A 7367-nucleotide genomic window follows, 5' to 3' on the forward strand; every position below is an offset into this window, starting at 1 on the left:
TACTTTAAAGTCGTCTGCTGATAGCCGTGGGAGCGACGCCTTTCTACGTCGGGCAGGTGGCTTCCTCCGATTGCCGAGAGGAGCGAGTTTAGACTATCCTTGGTTATGAGGAACGCGCGCGTCCGTCAGGTCTTGGATCGGTTGTCCGTCTTCCTTGCGCCGCGGTGCCGTTGCAGGTTTAGTACAGTCTGCCGTCCTCCTTTGGCAAGCTGCTCCAGAGTAACGTCTTCACCATCTACGATGTAGACCATGATGCGAGTATCCTCGGTGACTCGCGAAAGCGAGCACGCGGGTCCCGGCGGCTCGACACCGGCGTTTGGCCTAACGTTAGGCGAAATGCGGTTCACTTAAAGTTCCGCAAAATGGATTGTCGCTGGTCGTACCAGGCGAAATCCGGTATCGGTTGGCATGGAACAAACTTCCCAATCTTCAACACTGTTCACAGGGCCAAAGTCACAAAAATTTGACAAAAAGTGGTCGCGAGGCCAGAGCCCATGCGGCGCACGTCCGCACAGCTCGGCGTCTCGGGAGAAAGTGCACCGCATCCTCGAGGACAGTTCACGCGAATCCCTCTCCGCGGGTCCATCCAACGTGTCGCTTGAGTATGCCGTGGACCTCGGACACGCTCGAGCCCTTGACCATCGCACTAACAGGCTCGCGTGGAGAGCGTCATGCTTGCGGACGGTACTACGTCTTCGGAACCCGCGGACATCCACAACTTTTTTAGCGAGCATTTCGCGGCCCTCTTTTCGTCGCAAGGCCTCGACCAGGAGGAGGATTTTCAATGAGCTGTAGGCTCCTTCTGTGGGCCTCTTCCTCAACTTCCAGAAGACGCAAGGTCGGAACATAAGGAGGTAGCAAAGTTGGAGGAGGTGCGTTCTGCCTTCTGCGCCATTAAACAGTCGACCGCGCCCGCTCCTGGCGCACTAGTAGCCGGTTATACCATTTTCTTTGACATCCTCGGTCCTTGTTTACACAGGCTCGTAAATTGTTTCCTCGAGAGCGGCGCCAAGCTACCCTCGTTCAGTGTCGGCCGTATAGTACTAATTCCGAAGGAGGGCATGCCACCGTCGAGTCCCTCATTGTGGCGACCGATTACCCTCCTAAACACCAACTATAAACTCGTAGCCAGATTGTTGGTCTGTAGGGAGCGAATCTGCCTGCAGGATATGGTTAGCTCATACCAGTCTTGTGCGGTACCTGGACGATCGGAGTTCGCTTCACTGACACTGAGGAGAGACGTCTTCAAATACGCCTGTGCCAAACGGATCACTGGAGCTTTCATTGTCTTGGGCCTGGTGAAGACCTTCGACTGCGTTGAACATGGTTTCTTGTTTACCGTGCTCTGCTTATTTGGTTTTCCTCACGAATTCGTTCAGCTCTTACGCGGCCTTTACTCATACCTTAGCAGCGAACTAGTACTGAAAGGCTAAATTGCCAGCAGCTTTCCGATTACGCGGGGAGTCGGTACTCTTCACACTGTCGCTCGACCCGCTGCTGCGTAGGGTCGCAGCGGAGAGGCGTATTCGAGGTTTATTTCCATCAGTAGGGCAGGAGATGGTCGTTGTATCTGCATACGCGGACATTTCACTCTTCGTGTGTGACAATGACTGTTTCATTGTCTTTTTGAACATCTTTTCAGAATACGCAGCTGTATCTGGAGCGCAGCTCCACACGAAAAAAAGTAAACCACTCCGCTTCGGTCCGTTCATGGGTTCTTCAGCCACCGCGTACCGTTTAGGGACGCAGTGCGTGTACTTAGCGTGCTGTTTGAGCCAAGCAGGGTCTCTACCCGCACCTGGGACATTGTTCTCTCGCGCGCAATGTACGCCTGTTCTGACGCAGCGCGTTTGAACCTCACGTTCAATGCTAAGGTTATTGTCGTCAAAACACAAGCGTGCGCTTTCACCCTTTATGTGGCGCATATCGCGACAATCCCGCGCCGTGTGGCGAATTGACTCGCGACCCTTATAAGGACTTTTGTTTTGGACGGCACGACAGTGCGAGTCGCCCGTCACATCCTGCACTTTCCGAGGAATAGGATAAGTCTTGGCCTGCGCTGCATCCCGACAGTGGCTCGAGTACTTGCGTTAAGGCTGCTGAAGAAGCTACTAGCTGACGAGTCTTACCCTGGTCGCTCGCTCATCCTGTACTGGATGAGCACGGCGCATCGTGTGCTTAACCGAACATTACCTCGGTCCACAGGCGGACATACCTCTGTCGTTTTGCCGCGAGGTTGCCGAGACAAAGTCGACTCGATGCTGACCGGTTAGATGGTAATGTAGGTGACTTACCAGCCATACGCATCAGCGAAATAGTTGCCGTTAGCAGGCTTTCAGCTGGTGAGCAACGAGGGACTGCTGTCCCCAAATTGCGAGCGTGGGCAGCTTGTTGACTGCCAAATGAATTGCGAAATGTTGGCGGCTTAGGCACTGGGGTGTCCTCTCCTCGAGAAAGCGCTTTGCCAGATAGGGTCAGTTCAGTTGTCGTTCAGTCGTGTCCGACTCTTCGTGGCCCTATGGACCATATCACGCCACGCTTTCCGGTCTCTCACTATCTTTCTAACATCACATAACTTCATCTGCAGCGCCTCGAGGATGCCATCTAACCATCGCGTTCGCTGCCTACCCCTTCTCCTATGACTCTCAACCTTTCCCAACATCAAAGCTTTCTCCAGCGACTCCTCTCTTCTCATCAGATGATCAAAGCAGCTGAGCTTTAACCTTAGACTTTGACTCTCCAATGAACAGTCAGGGTTTATGATCAAAAATATCGACTGATTTGATCTTCTGGCAGTCCAAGGAACTCTGAAGAATCTCCGCCGGCACCAAAATTCAAACGCGTCAATTCTTCGGCGGTCAGCCTTCTTCACAGTCCAACTCTCGCATCCATACATCCCAACTGGAAAGACAATAGCACGAGTTATACGGATCTTGGTTGGCAGTCTAATGTCTCTGCTCTTTTATGCGGTCAAGACTAGCCATGACTCTCTTTCCCAGAAGCGGGCGTCTCCTAATTTCATGGCTGCAGTCTCCTTCAGGGGTAATCTTGGAGCCCAAGAAGAGAAAATCTGTCACAGCTTCCACTTCGTCCCTTGATGCTCCAGAACTTTATAGGGCAAGACGCCATGATCTTTGTCTTTTTAATGTTCAGTTTAAGCCCAAACTTCTCACTCTCTTCTTGTACACGCATCAGAAATCTCTTGAGTTCCACTTCACTTTCTGCCATTAAAATGGTATCATCCGCATATCTAAGGTTGTTGATACGCTTTCCAGCAATCTTCACTCCAGCTGAAGACTCGTCCAGACCGGCCTTCCTTATGATGCACTCAGCATATAGGTTAAATAGGCAGGGCGACAGTATGCAGCCCTGTCTCACTCCTTTCTCAATCGGGAACCAATTAGAAGACCATGCCCAGTTCTGAGTGTGGCCTCTTGTCCTTCGTACAGGTTCCTGAGGAAACAGATGAGGTTAATTGGAACTTCCATCTCTTGGAGAGCTTGACACAATCTGTTGTGATCTACGCAGTCAAACGCTTTCACATAATCAATAAAGCAGAAATGGATGGCTTTCTGGAACTCTTTTGCTTTTTCCATGATCCAGCGAAGGTTGGCAATCTGGTCTCTACTTCCTCTTCCCTTGCGAAACCCAGATTGCACGTCCGGAAGCTCCCGATCTATATACTGCTGCAGCCTACCTTGGAGAATTTTCAGCATCACTTTGCTAGCATATGCGAAATAGGCGCATTGGTGCGGTAGTAGGAACAATCTTTGGCAGTGCCTTTCTTTGGAATGGGGATATAAACTGACCTCCTGCAATCCTGTGGCCAGTGCAGGGTTGTCCAAATTTGCTAACATAAGGTATACAGAACGTTAACAGCGTCAAGGTTGAGGTTTTGAAGCAACTCAGCTGGAATGCCATAAGTTCCGCTAGCTTTGTTCTTAGCAAGGCTGGCTAAGGCCCATTCAGCTTCACTCTTTAGGATACCAGGCTCGAGATCAGTAATCACAATCGTCTTATGTTGGGTTTGCACATCCGGGTCCTTCTTGTACAGTTGTTCTGTTTATTCCCGCCACCTCTTCTTTATCTGTTTTGATAAGCTTTTTTTCTCATGCATCATGTTTATTATGCTTCATGCTTGATGTTATTCATGCTTCAGTGCTTATCAATATGACTTTAGATTTCTTCTGTGGCCTTCTGTTTTTTTGCGACGCTGTGAAATGACTAGTGTACAAGGGGGCCTGCGGCCTCGTCCAGCTGTCTAACAGCTTTTTCTGCAGGCCTCCTGCATCTTGTGTATTCTACTTGATGCAAATAAACATTATTATTATTATTATTATTATTATTATTATTATTATTATTATTATTATTATTATTATTATTATTATTATTATTATTATTATTATTATTATTATTATTATCATCATCATCATTATTATTATCATCATCTCTGAGGCTAGTGAGGTCCCTGCCTCCTTTGTCCTTTATCACGCCCAGCTTAGCACAGAAGCTTCTTTAGATATACTTGATTGTCTTATACAGAGCTCAATTGTGTTCCTCAATTGGCTGTTGTCCTCAACTGCTTGGCACTGTATGTTCAGGGAGATAGGGTATTGTACCCAATAACCAGTTTTCTAACTGCGGTGCTCCCGAGAGCCTCGCATGTTTGTTTTTTTTTCGAATGTGTAGTTGCGAGAACAATGTGGCGGGTCGCATATATGATGTTTAAAGTCTGGATAAACCCCGGCGTCAGGCGGCGGTGCAATCCTTTCGAAAACATTGTGTTCATTGTGGTTCTGTTTGTGTTGTGGCGTCACAGGTGCCTAGCTGAGGCGCGTCGCACTCCCGCCCGCGCAATGTTCCCAGCCATGCAAAGGCTGCGCCTCGTCATCTGGAAGTATCTGCCTGGACAGTTAGAAATGGACAGCGAGGCCACGCAGTTTCTGTGGCGCTGGCACACGCGCTTCTATGTTGTACGGGGAAGCAGACTTGAGATGCCTGTCGTACTTTATTAGTACCCCCCACCCCTTTCTATTGTTTTCCCTGCTGTGGGGAGTTTTTGAGTTTATTTATTTATTTATTACAAATACTCACAGCGTCTATTGGGCATTATCGTAAGGGGTTAGTTGCAAACATAAAGCAAACAGAAAAGCTGAAGCAAAATAATACAATCAGTTTTAAAAAAAAAAACTTTTAACAAAAAGACTGGAAGCACATTCTTCAATGCCAAGTATAAAAGACACATCCAACATAAATTTGTGACTAAGTTTCACAATAAAGTACACTGCCTGTAATTAACACAGATTCCTAAAATAGTGAAAAATAGTGATGGCTAGTGAAAAGTTGGGCGCAGATACGACCTCATCCGGGAGTAAATTCCTATTTGAAATTGAGCGCGGAAAGAATGAAAACTTAAACGCATTTATGCGACTTTGATAAGGCCTGATTTTTTGGAATTGTCTCGTCTCTTAGATTGATAATGAGGTTGTTTTAAATATGTGTTCCTATCAATTCCTGTTTACTATTGTTATTGTTCTTCAAAAGCTTTAACCGGAAGATTTCGCTGCGTGCGGAGAGCAGTTTCCAACCTAGACTTTCCCTGATTTGAGAACCTCTAATTCTGTAACCCCGCCAGGGTGGCGCAGTGGTTACGGCGCTCGACTACTGTTCCCAAGGACGGGGGATCGAATCCTGGCTTTTCGATGGAGGCGAAAAGCAAGGCGCCCGTGTGCTGTGTGATGTCAGTGCACGTTAAAGAACCCAAGGCGGTCGAAATTTCCGGAGTCCTCCACTACGGCGTCTCTCATAGTCCGAGTTGCTTTGGGACGTTAAACCCCAGAAACCAGAACCATCTAATTCTGTAGTCGCAGAGAGACGTGACGAATCTTCCAGCCCTTTTTTGAACACGCTCTAAGTTATCTTCAAGGGTTTTAGTGAAGGGGTCCCAAGCCACACACGCGTATTCTAACACCGGCATGATATTAGAGAGGTACAATGTTTCCTTCGGGGCTTTTGGTTCACACTTGCAATTTCCGTGAAAAAGATGTAAAAGGCGACATGCTTTAGCGCATGTAGTTTGAATGTGATTTGTCCAGTCCAATGTCGCCGTTAATGTGACGCCCAGATACTTGACTTCGCCGAGACATTGTACTAAAACATTGCTTATAAAATATGAGCTAGAGAACTTTTTCTTTTTTTTTTATGAACTGCACATAGCATTTTGCTACATTCAGGTCCATTTTTTCATTGCATGGAACAGATTTTTTCAAGATCAGACTGCCACACGCTCATATCTTCTGCACATGACACAGTGTTATACACAACACAGTCATCAGCGTATAATCTAATATTCGAAGCAAGGCTTTCAGTTAAATCATTGATATACACGAGGAACAGGAGCGGCCCCAGGACGGATCCTTGTGGCACGCCTGACAAAACGTCAACCATTTGTGACGTCACACCATTTAGAGCCACTTTTTGCTGCCTTTCGTACATGTAATCTTTCACCCAGCCGTAAAGTGAATCAGGATGACCATTATATGAAAGTTTGTGTAGAAGTAAGTTATGCGGGACTACGTCAAACACCTTTCTGAAACCAATAAAAATAGCATCAATCTGTGTACCATTGTTAAAACCATATGCAACGCCGTGGATGAATTCTACAAGTTGTGTGTTACAAGATAATCCCGAGAGAATTCCATGCTGGGTCGGGATGAAAAACCATGGTCATCAAGGTGCTTAATAAGTCCCGGATACACAACATGTTCCAAAGTTTTACAACAAACAAATGTCAAAGATACCGGTCTATAATTAGTTACCAAATCACGAGAGCCACCCTTGAAAATAGGAGTTCCATTTGGCATTTTCCATTCACTAGGTAGTTATTGAGAATTTAATGACTTGCTAAATAAATCAACCAAAAAAGGTGAACTACTTTGGGCGCTGCGCTTCAAGACGTGATTTGACACGCCATCTGGACCGTGAGCAGAAGCGGGTTTAGATTGTTCAAGAGCGCCCTAACCCAAGCTTCATTCACAACAATGTCCTCCATTTGAGGTAATTGCTCATGTATTTCAGAAAGTGGTGTATGACGGTATGTTGTGAAAACAGAATGAAAATATTCATTGAAGTAATCAGCCTTCCAGTATAATCTGTTAATAATTTCCCTTCGTGCCTGAGAGCAGGAACACCAACACTGTCTGTTTTGTTACTTTTGACGTATCACCATAATTCCTTTTGGTTAGATCTTAATTTATTCGCTGGGGGCGATAAGTATGTTCTTTTTACAGTTCTTAATTCCTGCTTCCTACAAGTTCTGGTTTGGAGTTTTCTTGAAAGCCTTGTATAGCCCTGCTTTCTTTCAAATT

This window comes from Amblyomma maculatum, chromosome 8 (genome assembly GCF_055883805.1).
Source record: "Amblyomma maculatum isolate TAMU_Amacu chromosome 8, ASM5588380v1, whole genome shotgun sequence".
Taxonomy (NCBI): domain Eukaryota; kingdom Metazoa; phylum Arthropoda; class Arachnida; order Ixodida; family Ixodidae; genus Amblyomma; species Amblyomma maculatum.